The 16,951-nt window shown below is 43.4% G+C and overlaps 1 protein-coding gene across 13 annotated transcripts in view; it reads left to right on the top strand.

Moving 5' to 3' along the window:
* The window catches only part of Foxp1 (forkhead box P1), a 591,308-nt gene that overhangs the window by 414,091 nt on the left and 160,266 nt on the right, over window positions 1-16,951 (top strand). The window contains exon 1 of one of the 13 annotated variants that reach the window (XM_029535522.1): window positions 10,424-10,639. The exons of the other annotated variants lie outside the window; for them this stretch is intronic. The gene's annotated coding sequence lies outside the window, so the exon portion shown is untranslated. Of the gene's footprint in view, window positions 1-10,423; window positions 10,640-16,951 lie in introns of those variants that run through there. 13 annotated transcript variants of the gene reach the window in all.

Here is a 16,951-nt window from a genome sequence, read left to right as displayed (position 1 = left end):
CTCCTCCTCCTCCTCCTCCTCCTCCTTCTTCTTCTTCTTCTTCTTCTTCTTCTTCTTCTTCTTCTTCTTCTTCTTCTTCTTCTTCTTGTATTGTTCTCTAGCCCAGGCTATCCTTCAACTCACCAAGTTGGCTTTGAACTTGCTGTCCTCCCACCTGGGCCTCTCAAGTGCTAGGATTACAGGTAACTTTGTATTCAGAGTTTTCAGTGCCCTGCCTCAGATACCTTGTCTCCTTCCGTTCATGGTTTGTTTCTTGAGGCAGCCATAGCAAAGACCCACAGAGAAGCTGTGGAGAGCTCTGGAGCTCACCATTCCAGTAGCTGAACCTGAACACAGTGCCACCCTCTGGGAACTAAGTATTCAAACCCATGAACCCAGCCAGACCCTGATTTCCTCTGAAAAATGGAGAGATGATTCCCACCGTGCAGGCTAGGAGGATAGTGAACACAAATTCTCAATGCATTCTTATCCTTAAAGATACTCTTAACATGACGATTAAACTGAACTCTCTTAAGCATGGCTCTGCACATCTGGAATGGAGTGCAGATATTCATTTTAACAGCAGATCGTTTTAAAGTCTGCAGTAGATGATAAGATTGCTAGAAACACTCGGCTCTAGCTCCTAGGACCTTCCCTCCGCTGCGTTTGGATGCTCTGTTTAATTGATTTTTCCCTCCTTATAAGTTAAATAGGGACTGCCTATGTTCACATCTTTTGTAGATAAGCACATTTCACAATGACACAACGTGGAGCAAAGCTTATCTGACTTTCTTTATGATTCAGAAGGCACTTTGGAACCTGTAAGGCCTCCGGGTTTTTACTGGGAACTCCAGTTAGCATTTTATTGTAGCTCTTCAGCAGTGTTGTTTTTTAGCCAGCTTGGAAAGCATCCTCTACCTCTCTTCCTTTTCCCATTCAGTATAACACATCCTCTAAAAATAGTCAGGTTCAGTCATTCCAGACCAGCTCGCTTCTGCCAGACCCCAACACACTTGGTCAACATCACTGAGTTGTAGACCTGTATGCCCTGTCCAGTGAAGGAGAGGACTTGAGCTAGCAGATGTAGCACCATGATGCTAGAGACCAATCCTCAGGGATTGCCATTGCTTATAAAGGATTAGACTTTGTTCCAGTGTGGTCAGGCCAGGAACAGGCTGAGGCCACTCTAGGGAAGAATGGTGGAATTGACCACGGAGGTCACCTTCTTCCATTTATTTTTCAATCCCAACACTCTGGGCCAGTGGTTCTCAACCTTCCTAATGCTGAGACCCCTTAATACAGTTCTTCATGTGCTGGTGACCTCCAGCTGATAAATTACTTTCGATGCTCCGTCATAACTTCAATTTTGCTACTGTACATATCTGATATGTAAAATATCTGAACCTAACCTCTGGAAAGGGTTGTTTGACTGGTCACAACTCACAAGTCAAAAACCACTGCTTTAAAGGGACACAGTACATTCATTCTCACACAACAGGTTGGGCATTCTTAGCAAATCTGATGTGGCAAGAAGGGAGGGAGCTTTTGCTGTAAATATCTGTCGTGGGTGTCATTTCCCCACAGGGCACCACGTTGTTACTGTTGCCTGTCTTCTGCCGGCCTTTTACTTCTCAGAGTGTGATTTAGAGAAACCTGTAGTGCCGGTTGTTACCATAGCATCGGCTGGGATGAATCCTGTCCATGCGCCATCCATACCACAGGACCAGTCAGACTGCTGTTCCCCCAGTCATCTGAAGGATGGGGACCATCTACCTGGTCTGCTCCAGAGCTCTCCATGTGGCCCAGTTTCTCCTCTAAACTGGAGCTGGCTACTGCTCAGCTCCAAAGGAAATGTCTGGTGCATGGGAAGTCAATTTAAACCATGAGCAAATGCTTGCACTCTTATTTTTATTTGAACCAAAATTAATATTCAAAGTTGGAATGCCTTTTTCAGAGATGCTGGCATTATTTGGTTAGATTTTGAGGTAAAGTATATGAAAGTGATTATAGATAATAAATATCTTTTTAAAGAAATACTTATTGCAGAGGCAGTTTTTCCACTGTTAATGAGGGCAATTTGACTTGGTTGAGGGATTGCAGTTCTTAAGAATTAATGCAGTAATCCAATTCAAAGATTTAAAGAGATCTCAGATTTTTCACAGGTCGCGTGCTAGCGAATGTGCTGCTATCCGATAGCAGCTAATGGGCTTGAACGCCAGCCTGTCATTTACGGTTTCTCTCGGCGCAGCAGCTTTGCCCTTGGTAAGGAGTGTACTTTCTCCAGGCAGGTTATTTAGAACTGTGGTGTATTTGTAACACTTTGGAGAGAGTATTCTATTACCCAAAGCCTCTAATGACTATGAAAACTGGGGGTTATCTTTCTTAATTACATGTTTGAAACCAAATTGCTGAAGGTCTGATGAATACTGGGCTCAGAGGAGCTGCCTCCTTGCCTTCATTTTCCTATGAGGTCCTTTTATTTTATTATTTATTTGATGAATTTTTTAAAACTAACTCATGTATCATTGTATTCACGCGTGTGGGTTAATTTTCACGAATACAAAGGTTGCGGGCATTATAGTCCTAACTTTGCATTTTTGATAACGGTGTATTTATTAACAGCTAACTGTGTTCTGTGAAGGCTTATTTGTAAAGGATGGTACAAAGTGCCCCTAGTTCCTGATCCTATTATGTTCCGAAATCTCAAGAATTCCATTTGAAGGCAATTAGAAGCATTCAAGTCTCCCCAAGTGTGTTGTTCCCTGCTGTTCTGCAAGCACAAGGACCTTTGTTCTTTAATTAGAAAGAGGACTAGAGCTCATTAATTGTTGTTTCATGCAGTATCAGCTCCAACAAGAGGCAACAATGCATTGCAAGGTGAAGTCCACCTGTGTGTGTGTGTGGGGGGGGGAGCTCCCCTGCATTCACCAGGCCGTGAAATATAAATGGATAGTAAGAGGTCTCTGACGGGCCCTGCCTCTGACCTGAACTGTTCTCAAGTACCTAGCTGGCTGTTTACCAACCTTGAAAATAAACTGTCTTCTAGATGCCAGGGGGGATCCTAACTCCTGTAGAAATCTAGAACTTTACTTTTTTTGAAAGCCTATCTTCTTCCAGAAAGCAAGCAAGCTAAAGGTCTCTTTGGCTTCTTAGTAAGTTTGTGAACACTGCCTAGAAGCCTTTAGAGCCCACTGAGGATGGGTGCATTGTTAAGAAACTTCACAGAAAAAACAGTTACTGCAATAATTTGTAGACCAATTTTTACTGCTACCATAGCCAGAGGGTATACAAACTAAATCAGAAGGCCTATGTTGCAGCAGTTACAACAGAAACTTCCGATTCCCACAGAGAAGTAGGCATGTCTTCTATATCCAGGAAACCCCCACCTCTAGACTGATCCCCAGTGCACATGACTGATGAAGATCAAGGTTGCAGGGAAGAAGAAAGATGAGCAACTTTACCTCCACAAAAACATCTCAGACATCACTGAATGGATAAGGTTTTTTGGGACTGGGCTAGGATGGGCTGTTGGGGATGCCTTGAAATAAAAGGCTACAGAGAATCGGACATGGGGGCATACAATTGGACAGGGGAGCGGCGAGTTTCATGGTCCTTTCCATTCTCCCTGAGAAGGGGTCATCTGTCTGTCAGGTGGCTAGCTCCAGAAGGACTCGGGATACTGGGCTTTGGTGAAGTCTCCACCATCCAGCCCCTTAACAACTCTCCCATCAGTGTTTGCTGTCTCCTTCCATCTTTGGTGGAGCATGAATTGCTTGTGGAGCTATACAGCTCATGAAAGACATTGTTAACAAGAGGGCATCGCTTCATAAAGGAAACAGGCCTGGGAACTGGAGGCCTGGCATTCCAGGAAAGATGAATATAGAAACCAAGATCTCTCCCCCAGATGCCCTACCTGTTAAGGAGGCACGTCTAACTTGCTATGTATGATTTTTTTTTTTCACCAGTAATCTGTTTTTTTTTTTTTTTTTAATGTTGTATTTCTCGGGGAAAGAAAAATAGATTTTAAAATGTAAAAACCTGTTCTTCAATTGAGTATGCAAAAATCTCATTGCAGTATTTATTCCAAACCTGCTCTCATAATGTTCAGTCAAGGAGAAAACAGCGGAAAACAGTTGTTGATGGACTTAGCTCAGAACTGGATTAAATAAGCATTAGTCTACTGGAGCTGATTACAGGAATATGAAAATGCGGTATCTTAATGGTACATATTTTTATGTGGCAGCTCAGTTGCCTTTCATTTTGCAGCTAATATGTCTATTCTTATGAGTCATTTACTTCCTTAATTACCTTTTGCAGGCAAGGCACCATGGTATATTAATGTGAATGATTTTTACTGCCAGTTTATCATACAATGCCCCAGAAGTTGAAAGGCATAATTGACTTGGAAGAACAGCTCGTGAAGGAAACAATATTTAGTTGACAGTTTTCCTTGTACTCTCTGTTGACGTTTATGAGTTTACACTATGCTAAAGGAGTCATAAACACAATTTTCTTTCAATAACAGCAAAGGGTAGCTTCTAAAATACATTTGTGGAAAACACATTTGTTCATTTCTTGAATAATAGGAAAATAACACATTTCCAGTGATAAGACCTCTCCGATTGCCAATTGAATTAAACCTTTGAAGGTATATTTATAACCTGTCTCCCAGCATTAGAAGAGACTAGGATTCGGTGGGGATTGAATCGGCTTAATGAATATTTAAATTATACACAGATTTGGGTAAGTCATATTTAAATCTAGGTGTTGGGGTGAGACTTAGCAGCCCTGCCAGCTTCCTGAATAAAGGGGAGGCGGGCAGAGAGCTTGGGAATTGGGAATTGTCTGGAAGAGTTTTCTCTCTGAAGGGAAAGAAAGTCTGTCACTACATTTTGGGAAAATACAAGAAGGCACAATGGGGGCAACTCCTTATAAGGTCTGGACTTTGAACAGTTAAAATAAGCCTCCCAGTAACTCTTCCTAGCTCTGCAGCCTGTAAGGATGGCTTCTCCTGAACTCCACTTGGCAGGTTCCGCCTTCAGCCTGCTTCCGCAGCCCCTCCCCTGTGCAGACTCTAGTTTTGGCACATCGGTTCAGAGGGAGTTAAACTTTGTCAGAGTTTTCTGGATTGTTTGCAGTTCAGTCCTGTGCAACATAATGAAAGTTTTCTAGCCATCTGTTGTTGAGCTGGCGGTGAGCAAGGCCAGTATATCCAAACAAAGTCCTGGCCGCTGTAAACTGAACCTGTCAGCTTAGCATAGCTCTGCTGACCCTTCCAGCTCACAGGGCAGCCCTTGGTGCCAGGCACTCACTGCCGAGAGCTTTCAAAGGGGAACTATTTTGGGGGTAGGCAGCGGGGCCTGTTTACTTTCCCCTCTGTGTACCTCTCGCTGGCTTGGACTAGTTTATACTTAGTGTTTAAATGGATACTTGTCTCCCCTCCTTTTTCAGAGGAAGGACTGACTCTTGCCAGGGGGTTTCACTTTTAGGAAAGAGTGTAAATGTTGATAAATACGTGTGAGGTGGCGATGGTTCAAAGAGATATTTTATGCAAGTATTTTGGTTTCATTAGTTTGTCTCCAGTGTTTGGGGAACAAATCACCCGGGCAAAGAAACTCCTGCGTTTACCACACAGCTTATAGCATTTAAAACTGTTCCTGGCTTTGAAAGGACTTTTTATTCCTTTTTTTGTTTGTTTGTTTCCTTCTGAAATTTGTATTTCATCTTCTTGAGTTAATATCCAACATTACTTGGCTAAGCAGAACTTGCACAATGCTCCCTGCTCTATGGGAGAGCCACCTTCTTGTCTGAACTCAGTTACAGTGTATATCTTTCAACTCAAATTACGTAGCTTAACCCTAAAACCTTTGTGTAATTTTCTGGCACCTTTTCCCTTCTGCAGCAGTGAACTATTCTTGACTGTATATGAACTATCCTTGTTCCCATGATTCCCGTTTGTAGGCATGTGTATGTACATTTGGACATGGATGTCTATATATGTACACACGCAATGACTTACGTATCTATTGCATGTATAAAGACTATTTAGTCATCTTTATAAACCTGTTCCTACTTGACCTTTGTGGCTTAGTGACTATGACATACACTTACTTCCTGTCATGCACTGATTCTTTTTGTGCCTTCCATTAGAAGTCAGCCATGGGGAGCTGTCACCAAACCTCAGTGTCCATTTCAAGCCATTAAAACATCCAGGGAATGTGGCCACCACTGTTGAATGGCCACTCCGAAGGACTTCTTAGTTCCTATTAACGAGAAGCAGATCCCAAGGTCACATGGCAAAAGGAGAGACAGGAAGGAGATGCACATTCATACATAGCACCTGTGTAAAGGGGCGGAGACTCTACAGTCAAAGAATGAGCAAGAGACCAGAAGCCATAAGTGGGGGTGAGGCACACTTAAGTCCTCCCTTCTAAGACAGTGGAGTGTTACACTAGTGAACAAATATGCAATTTAAAATTTAAAATGAATGGGCTTATTTAAAAATACCATGGAATCCTAATCTGTTTAGAAGGTAGCTGACATGTAAAGTGCCCTTTCTGTTTTAATTTTCCTAAGTGTAGTGTTTTAGGTGGAAATGTCAGGAATTGGGTAATAACCTTGGTGTTTAGGATACTGTCTTTTGGAACATGACACTGTATTTGGTTGTGTGTCCTCATTATTATTTTTTTTTAGAGGAGGCCTGCTTTAAGAGGTCATCTATTAGCTGTGTTCTTGCTGTCTTAAACTCAGCCCTTCTGTCTATTAAAATCAAACCACTATGTAAACATTCCAGTGTTGTTCTTAGTCTTCACAATGGCCACGGGGATCGGGTTTCACCTGCCTGCACATCTTCAAGCAATTAAAGCAATTAGTGAAGCCATTTCACATTCAAAGATTCAAGGTCTATGGTGACATTCAAGTCCAGCAGAAGTCTGAAAGGGGGAAAGGACAGGCCTGAAGCATGGCTACCATTCCATGGCCCTGAGCAGACAATCTCTCCGCTAAAAATGGTAGCTCTTTAATGGTGTTATTATGAGGTTTTTAAATGACATCTCAAAAGTTGTTTACATCAAAAAAGCCCAACAGTCATTTAATTATACTAATGAAGGCCTTCTTACTTGGCAGATTTTTTTTTTATTATTATTTAAAAAAAAGACCTTTAATATCCAAAGAAATGGAATGTTACTTCTTGCATCGAAGGGGAGGCAATTGCATTCTTTGTGGAGGAAAAATTTATTTTCTAATCTATAAGTGAAATTGCATTTCACTTTTAGGTAAACCTCCTTTGTTTGGGGGTAAATTACAGTCATGTGGAATATCAAAGTCTTAAAGTTTGGGAAGAAAATGTTGAAAGCAATATCTTCATCCTTTTGTTGGCGGTGTCAGGGAATAGCAGAGGAGACTGGCTTGTCTGATCTAGTGCAAGTTAAAGCAAAGGTTCAGCCTTGACTATATGACATTCCATGGAATGGGGCAGAGGTGACTTGAGAGAACCAGCGTAGACTCTGGAATGGAATGTGCTGTTTGTTTTTTTGTTTGCTTGTTGTCTTGGGAATATAAGCAAAAACATTTTCGTGTAACCTGGAAACTATGTCCACAACATGTCATGCTGTTTTGAATGAAGAATTTGTTTTGACAAAATAAATATAAACATGTTTTGACTTAAAGGAGATTCTTGTTGTAAAAGTAGGAAAATATTTACAAACAGTGTGAATGTATAACGTGTTTTGACTGTGAGCAAAACAAAAATATTTATGTTAAAAAACGTGCAGAATATTTATCCCAAAGTCAAACCCATGGCAAGCCTGATATACCATGTGTTGACACACCCAAAGAGTTTAAGAACTGAACGTGGACAGTGGCCCCCAGGATTGTACTGCCATGCTCCCAAGATAGGCCTTCTAGAACTCTAGGCCTATCCTGTTGCAAAGGGACTTTGAGACTGGCCCGGGTGTGTTAGGGTTAGGGTTAGGGGTTGGGGTTAGGGTTAGGTTGGGCGCCATTGCTGAATTCACAGATGCCTATCAGCGCTAGCCACTGGCCAGTGCTCCCAAGGGTTTTCTGTGATTTCCAACAGTGTCATCCTCCTGGCTATAGCTCAAGGAACCCCCTGAGCATGCTCTTGGATCACCCTCACCATACAGGATTCCATAGCAAAAGCCTGAAGCATTTCCTCCTCAAGGGTCTCTATCCGGGGAGATGATAAGACTACCGTAATCTTTATAATAGCACGGTTTCACCAGCCTTGCTCCTCATAGTTCGTCTTTGAGGCTCTATCTCTGTTATCCAGGAATCCTGTTGGTACAAGGCAAACTGTAAACTCATTACAGCTTGGAAAATTGTGTTGTGCATTTTTAAATACATATTTTGTTGTGTGCTTACTATGGACAGAAGGGAGAGGGAGGCAGCAATAATTAAAAATTTTAGCATCTTATGAAAAAGAGAATCTCACTTCTTCAGTCCCAGAAGAAACAATTCCAAAAGAACCACAGGGTTAATTGTGTAGCATTCTGATGTCCTTTAATCGGTCTGGTTCTGCAATTTCCCTTTCAGTGTTTATTAATAAACAGCTCAAGCACAGAACTGTTATGTCCTTTTCTGTTGTTATGGGCATTGACTTTAATTAAAACAAAAGATATCATTTTAAGAAAAATGTAAGCCTCTAAGAAAAACTAATTTAAAATTCTTTATGCCCATGAAGTAGTCCTTGCAATAATCCCTTTAAGAAACGGACTGAGATGGTGTCACAGCTCCTAGGGGTGAAACAGTGACATATCTCTGGGACTGAAGGAATCCGACCATGTGCATGACTGCAAATGGGGCTCTTGGAGTCAGTCCCTTGCCTTGGCATCTTAGAGTGTTAGTTCCATCCCAGGTTGGTTTATACAGGAGCCTCCTGACTGCCCACCTCCCCTGGGCCAGGCTGGGTGTTCTCCTCTGCTACTTCTGGGAACAGAAAGAGCCTGGCAGTGCAGCGTAGCTTGGGGAAGCCTGGGCATGTGCCTTCCTTTCTCCCCTGCCCCTTGAAGCACATTGTTAGCAAATCCTTTGTAACCTCTGCAAATGGACCAGCCCAGTTAGAGAAGAAACTCTGCTCTGGACGCTCCACCCTCATGCAGGAAAGAGGCAGGCTTGGAGGCTCAAGAGGGAGGTGAGGCAGAAAACCCAGATTGATCCCATTCCCCCGCTCTGCACCCCCTTCCCCTCATCCCGTTCCTGTGATCTGCCTTTTGAACTGTTTTTGTGGCTGATCAGTTCCACCTAATATGTCTCTTGATTTCTGCTATTGTAATACTCGGGCGACACGCTGTTCTCTTCATTTCTGTAAGCTTTAGATGCTTCTGCCTGTCATATTCTGGCGGTTTATCTTCAGCGTCTGGATTTGCTTTCAGACTTGAATGTCTATCAAGCTGCCATTGCTTTGAATGTGAGATCAAAAGAAGATGAATTCCAGTAAAGAAAAAAAAAATTTTTTTTTCCTCCTATGAAGAAAAGATCGGGGCCTATGTAAACAGCTCCCTGACAGCTCCCAATGAGTTATTTTAGCCGAGTATTAGCACCTGCCTGACAGGCAGGCCTGCCGGGCGCTCTAAGCTTAATAACAAATCAGATGCTCCTGTGGCAGGGAAACTCAGCCACAGCAGCAGTACATTTTAGGAAGGAAGCCTTCCGCTGCTATCTCCGCGTTTCCAGTTGAATATGGCTGTTCGACTCTTGCTCCCAGTTTTCAAGCTGACCTGCTACACCTCCCGTGGTTCACTTTTTTTTTTTTTTTTTTATGGTACCTGTAAGGTTCTACTGGTGACTGAAGACAGGACCTTGATAATCAGTTTAGGACAGGATAAGGGAGTGGGCAACTGGATGCCTTGTGGTACCCAGGTAGTTTCCCTGATAGCAGAGGAGGTGAATAGAGTGGAAAGGCAATCAAACCAGATAGAGGGCACATCCCTGGGATGCTGGATGATGATGACGTGATCTTTAAAAGTATATGTGCCCAAAATCCTCTAAGGTCACAAGGTCTGGATATTCATTCTCTCTCTCTCTCTCTCTCTCTCTCTCTCTCTCTCTCTCTCTCTCACACACACACACACACACACACACACACACACACACACACACATTCTGTCTATGTAAATGTCACCACAAAAATATCTCAAGAGCAGGTTTCCTGAAGGCCTGTTGGTGTGTACTTGCCTGCGTGCAGAAGCTGTGTTTGGCCAGGGTTTGGTCTACAGGGCACACCGTGTGTGTGCTGTGTCCCTGCTTGCTACCTTGGAGTGGTTTAGGTGTGTTGAACATTAATAGATTTCTTTAAGTGCTCTGTGCAACTTTGAAAATTACCTGCAAGCTCCAACTGATCTTCCAGCTTTGAAAGTGAAGAATTACTTGAGGAATTCTTGTGGTTTCCTTGTCATTGAGTGAGAGGCCAGGCAGCTACTGTGGAGACGAACCTCCCGGAGGTTGCCTACAAAGGGCAGTGTTCCAGTGTGTTCTCTCCTCGAGTGTGCTTCAGCGCTCAGCACTTCCTGTTTATTCAAACATCTCTTTTACCACTCGGCAAACCCCCGCTTCACAGAAACAGCCAGAGCCCATCCACAGCAAGACGGAACTGCAAAGGCAGACGGTACAGATTCCCTCCCTCCAACTCTTCATTTTCTCTGTAAGTGCCCGGGTGGGGGCAGGGGGAAGAACATTTTCAATGGGCTAAATAAACTTTTAAGCTAGGATCTTTGCTTGGGCAGACAAGCTGTAAAGGGGAAAATGAGATGCTTCAACTTGTTTACTGTGTTTCCTTCCCGAGTTCCTCTCTGCATCTACGCTTTTTTTCTTCTTCCTCATCTTTTTCTTCTTTTTTTTTTCCCCCCATAGAGATCTAAGAGGAGGGAATCCTGCTAACTCCTTGTTAATTCTCTCAATTTCACATGTGGCCTTGGCTCTGAGCAGGAAGAATCAGCCAGTGTTGCCAGACACTTCCACCGGCTGAACATAGCCTGTAACTTTCCCTCTGTGTGCCTGTATGTGCCGCCCGCTTCTTTTCTTCCTGTTATGCTATCTCAAGTTCTGAGTGTGGGGACAGTGCCTTGCCTGTGACACTCTGCAGAGTTGTCCTCAGGGGTTGACATCATGACACCGTCATCACGGGCGACTCGGTCTTGATAATATTTGTACCAATTTCATGCCAATAAAGGTCAGACTGCCGAAACACGCACGGTCATTATCTCATTCATATTAGTATTGTTTAATCGGAGAAGACTGCGAAGGGAAAGAGACAGCCTGCCTTGCTTCCAGCAGTGGTTGTTAACTTTGATATCGGACCCTCTTCTGACCGTTTTCACTGTGGGTAATTGGGGTGGCAGCAAACTCCGGCACTGGGGTTGGCAGAGCTATGTTACTCTAGGGCTCTTCAGGAGAAATGACTTTCAAACACATGGTATGAGCTTTTTAAAAATGGTTCCACCTTTTCCTGCCCTGGCCCCCCCTCTGCCCTCTCTTCCCTCCCTCTCTACCCCTCTCCCCCTGCTCTTCAGCTTCACTGTAATTGGCAAGCCAGGTGCTATTTTTTTTTTTTTTTAAGCTATGTACTGATGAGGGAATAGACAGGAAGTAGAAAATTGGTTCTTTTGATCTTAAGAGAATTGCTATTATTCTGAACTTGGTTAGTCCTCAAACTAAATATCCATAAACTTCAATGTTTTCAACAGTATCTGTTAGGCTAGAGAAAGAAATAGAATTTTCATACTTGTCCAGACCATCTAATAGGAGAAACAGCCACACAAGTAAACAAGCCCCCGTCTGTGTGTACTGCTGTGTCTGAAATGGCTGTTTTTAATGTCCAGAAGTTGTTCTGCTATGTGAGGGGGAGAGGGGCGCTGTTTGTGACTGCCTTAAGGACAATTTGTTTAACAGTAGGAGTAATTGTGGGGAAGATGGAAAGAGTGAGCTGGGCTATTTACTCAGATGGTGGAGTAGGTGTGGGGGCCGAGCAGCAGTGTGGGAACAGTGGGCCGCTCTGCCTGCTATCTCAGCCTGCTTGATGACCATCGCATTTCCCAGCTCGCTGGTTCTGTTTTTTCTGGATGGCATGTTTGATTATTTATCAGAAGGGAAGGGAGGCGGTGAGGCAAATAAACATGTGACCAACGTCTGTTTTGTTTTCCACTCTGAAAGCCATGCCCTTTACCAGATACACAGAAAATAATAAATGCATTGTTTTATGATAAAAGGAAATTATACATGTCCATTTTTTTTAAAAGACAACTGTGTTAACCTTTTAGGCTCAGGAGCTTGCTCTCTCTTTCCTTCTGTCTGTCTGTCTGTCTTTTAAATTTCCTTTTGATATTTTGCCAGGCTTTGTAATAAGAATGAATTTATTGCTATGGATGGATACAGTTTCTTAGGATGGTTTGTTCAGTGGTTTGTAGATCACTTCTTCAGTGCCATCAAACTATTGCACTGTGATATGCTGTGGCTCACTTTAATAGGAACCCTCCCACAGTAATAATGAATAGCTGTTAGAGTTGTGTCGAAGGCAAACGTATTTATTTATTTATCTGTCAGTATTTACGTACTCTGTCTGGTACTGGGAGTTGAACCCAGGGCCTCATCTACATTGTTCCTCTTGCTGTATTCATCCATACGCTGTTTGGGGGTTCGATCCCTACCCTGAACAGCTCAGCTAAAGGCACATGCGTCTTGAGTGTTTGTGGCTAGTGAAGAATAGAGTTTAATGCCAGCCAGTCTTTGGCTCCTCCCTGAAGGCTGTCACATGCTGTGAGACAAAAGGTCTACTAGGGCCTCTGTGTCCATCAAAAATTCCTTCTAGGCCTGGAAATAGTTGAGCACTTGCCTAGCATATGTAAGGCTCAGAGTAGAATCCCTAACACTGCCAAATGGTGTGTGAATGTGTGTGTGTGTGTGTGTGTGTGTGTGNGAGAGAGAGAGAGAGAGAGAGAGAGAGAGAGAGAGAGAGAGAGAGAGAGATTATGCTATATAATACTAGTCTCTGCAATCATATAATATTTTCCACAGTCTTAAAGATTGTTACATTCTTGCAAGTACTCCAGAGTCCAAGGGAAAGTCCCAAGTCTAAATCCAATGTAGATTTAAAACAAGCCAGCTAATATTCTTTTCATTTTATTCTCTCAGTTTTCAAGTGGGGTTGGCCTGGTGGCCTGTGGACATTCTCTGGGCATAGGTACACCTGCCAGCACCTTCTGTAGAAAAGGAGGCAGGGTTCCCAAAGATCCACCCTCACTCAGACTCATCCTGTAACCAGGATGTGCATGGTCCTAACCGGGTGACTGGCCCAGGCAGAGGCAGCCCTGTAAATCACAGCTGAAATCTGTGTGTTTGCCTATACTGTTTGGGAATGTGAACGGAAAGTATGCACACAGAGGGATTCCCTCTTCATTGCCTATATAAGGGAAGAGTGCAGCCAAGTTCAGATACAGCATGGCTTCCACTTGGCTGGCCTTGCCTTGAGCTTGGGAGTGGTGGGGAGCTTTGCTTCTGGGAACCAGTAAACCCGTTTGCCTCCCCCCCCCCTTGTCATCTCAGGTACTCCACAAAGGTCGTTGGGTTGGATAATCATACTTTGTAGTTCTGCAGAGCCCTTTGTCTGTAGAAATCAAAGTGCCTGACTAATGTGAACTTGTTGATACTCGGAACACCCTTGGGACATCAGTTGGCTGAAGGTGATCCCACTTTTGAGGTGGGAAAAACGTCCTGTTGTTAAAATAGTTTACAGTTCCAGGGTGTGTCTGTGTGAGTGCCTAGACTGGACCTGCCCATGGGTGACTGGGAGAGTAGAAGAAACATTTTTTTCCCCCTTCAGACAGGCTACTTCTGACTACAGATCACCTCATGAGAAAATGTTCTGGCTTGAAAAGAACTGGCCCACAAAGTATAGCTAGTTTGTGATGGGATGGGAACAGACAATAAGGCCAGGTCCTGCTAAATTCTCGTCTATTTATGGTCAGAGTTGGAGTGTAATTTTTTATTTTTAATATTCAATACAGCTGAAAATCTTAAACTAAGAATGTTATTGGAGACCTAACCAAGAAAAAAAAAAATCAAGTTAGTATGCCTGTGGAGAGACACAAGCCTGTTAGCTATGCAAAGTTGTAATTTGTTATGTGTTTTCGTTTCTTTGTGGATGAAAGATCTGAACCCCTTTCATTCACCCTGGATGTTCTGAGTGACTGAAGCCCTGGGCTGTAGTGACCTCCTTTCTGTGGCTCCCAAGCACAGTGTAAAAAACTTGCTTGAATGCCACTCTCTGGACTGAGCCTCAGATGAACAGAATTTGCAGTATATAGTCCATTGTTATTTGGTTCTCAAGAATGTAACTTTCAAAGGACTGTCTGGATTCCAGTTTGGCTCAGGAACCTGTCTTTGCAGCAAGCTATTTAGTATTGACAGTGTGTCCCGGGCAGGTGGTGGTGACCTGCTTGAGTTTTATCTTTTATAACTCGCTCAGTCACTTCTTTCCTGTGTTAATTATGACACAGGTTCTGTAGTTTATTTCCATCCCTGCTGATGAAGAAGCTAAGGCACAGGAAGGTTGAGTCACTTGCTGAATCTCACACAGCTAGCGGGTGGTAATGCAGGGTCCAGGTGTAGGCACAATGAGTGCTTATCATTTAGCCAGCCTTCGAGCTGCTTCTGTGGAGACATGCTAATGTTGTTTAAAAAAAAAAAAAATAGGGTTGCCTGATTTTAGACTTGTGGTGATTCTCTCAGGGTCAGTAATTCCCCCAAATTCCCAACGAATCATTATTTCTTCATGCTTGGATACTCAAGTTCAACCATATGCTAAGCTGTGGGTCCTGGGAGTTCCAGAGACCACTGTCACTCCCTGAACATAACTGTGAGCACAGCTAGGTAGCAGACAAGCCCAGTTTAGATTTTAATGTTCCTTCAGTTTTTATTTTAAGCAGTGTCCCACTGTGTCATACAAAATTGGGCCCTAAGCCTAACCCTAAACCTTGGACTTTGGGGTACTAAGGATATTAGGCATGTGTTATCATAACAGATTTGTTTGTTTATTTTGATTTTCAGTTTCTACTTTTATTTTTAAATCCTGTGTGTATGTGGGGGAGGAGGAGTGGGTTGTGCATTCAATTCAGTGCTTGAGGCCTGAGGCATCAGGTTCTTTGGAGCTGGAACTACAGATAGTTGTAAGCCATCAATGTGCGTGCTGGGAATCAAACTTGCACCTTCTGCAATTACAGTTGTTAACTCCTGAACCATCTTGCTGGCCCAGCCTGGTTTGTTTTCATTTTTCTTCCAAAGAAAGTTTTTGTTTGTTTGTTTGTTTGTTTTTAATTCTTTGAGCAATAGCTTTATGTCCCAACCTCCCCAACCCCCGCCCCCAAATGTAGTTTTCTTTTGCTGCCTTCCATATCTGCCATAAGGATAGAATTTTTTAAGAATAAGTTCACTGTGTAGCTGCTTTTGAGCTGGGGAGAAGGATATAGCACAGTGGTAGAAAGGTAGCCTAGCCTGTGTGAAGTTCAGATTACATCCACAGTGGAGAGGAGAGAGGGAGGGAGGGAGGGAGGGAGGGCGGGCAGAAGGGAGGGAGCTAAGGAAGCAGAAAGGAAAAGTTGCTTTTGAGAAACATTTTAGTATACTTTATTTTACATATTTTAAAAGGTGTGTGTGTGTGTGTGTGTGTGTGTCATACTCTTGGTGTGGGTATGCCCATGGGCATGTAGAGCCTAGAGATTAATATTAAGTACCATATTTGATCACTCTACTTTTTGGAAACAGGGTCACTCACTAAACCTAGAGCTCACCCTTTGTCTGTAACAACTGAACCAAAGACCTAGGGTATCTTCTTGTCTCTCTTTCCCAACCCCTGCCCCAACCACTAGGGTTCCAGACACGTATCACCTGCATGCCTCTTGTGTAGGTTCTAGAGATCCACTCTTGAGTCTCCTCTTGTTTGCATGAAACATACTTTATTGACCGAACTATCTCCTCAGCCCCCTCAGTATATTGTAAATATGCCTTGATTGTTCTTAAAGTAGTTCCATCTCCATGTGAGTGTAAGAAAGTCACATCCATGCATTATGGGGTATAGGGCACTCCCTGAGGTGCTGTTCTTATGGGACTACGAAGGGATTCTCTCTAGCCATGTGATGGTGGCCACAAGATGTAAAGCAGACATCTTTAAACCAACCTAGATGCAGAATTGGCACTCTGGAAATGGGTGGATAACTGATGCCCTTAATCCTCCATCAGGTTTCCCCCAGCAGTGCGATCACCTTTCTCTGCTGGCACACACTCCTAGGCCATCGTATTGTTTTTCTAAAGACATCTTTGCTTTTTACTGGGCACATAGATTCTTACATGTGTGTACAGTGCTGATAGTGTCTATTCCTTATGTGTTCAACTTCTACCAGCTTCTGGGCTGAGGTCTTTACATGTGCATATCAGGTGATCTTTATAGTTTCATCACTTTCTGTCCTGCTATCTGTTAACTGCACGTAGTGAGAGCTCGTGAAACAGTGAGAATTTAATGTGGTGGTAAGTCTTCTCTGCTTTGAGCTGGTTTGGTGAAAACACTCAGCCCTTGCATTGCTGTGAGGAAAGTGATTTTTGCTGTGCATGGAATAAGATCTGCAAAGTCCCAGCTGGCCTTGGAGTTGCAGCCCTGGGTGACCTTGAACAAGAGCTCCTGTGCTGAGATTCCGGTCACATATCACCGGGCCTGGTCTAGGTGGTGCTGAGAATCAAACTTAGGGCTCTGTGCCAGCTAGGTGTGAACTGTACCGACTGAGCTACCTCCCCTGCGCTTTTGAAATCAGCTTCTTTATCTTCAGTGAGCAAGTCTCAAAGGAATTTAAAGAAAGTAGATACTTGCACCGGGCGTGGTGGCGAATGCCTTTAATCCCAGCACTCGGGAGGCAGAGGCAGGCGGATTTCTGAGTTCGAGGCCAGCCTGGTCTACAAAGTGAGTTCCAGG

This window comes from Mus pahari, chromosome 2 (genome assembly GCF_900095145.1).
Source record: "Mus pahari chromosome 2, PAHARI_EIJ_v1.1, whole genome shotgun sequence".
NCBI lineage: Eukaryota > Metazoa > Chordata > Mammalia > Rodentia > Muridae > Mus > Mus pahari.
Note: the sequence above shows the minus strand (reverse complement) of the source record. Positions and strands in the feature narration are given on the sequence as shown.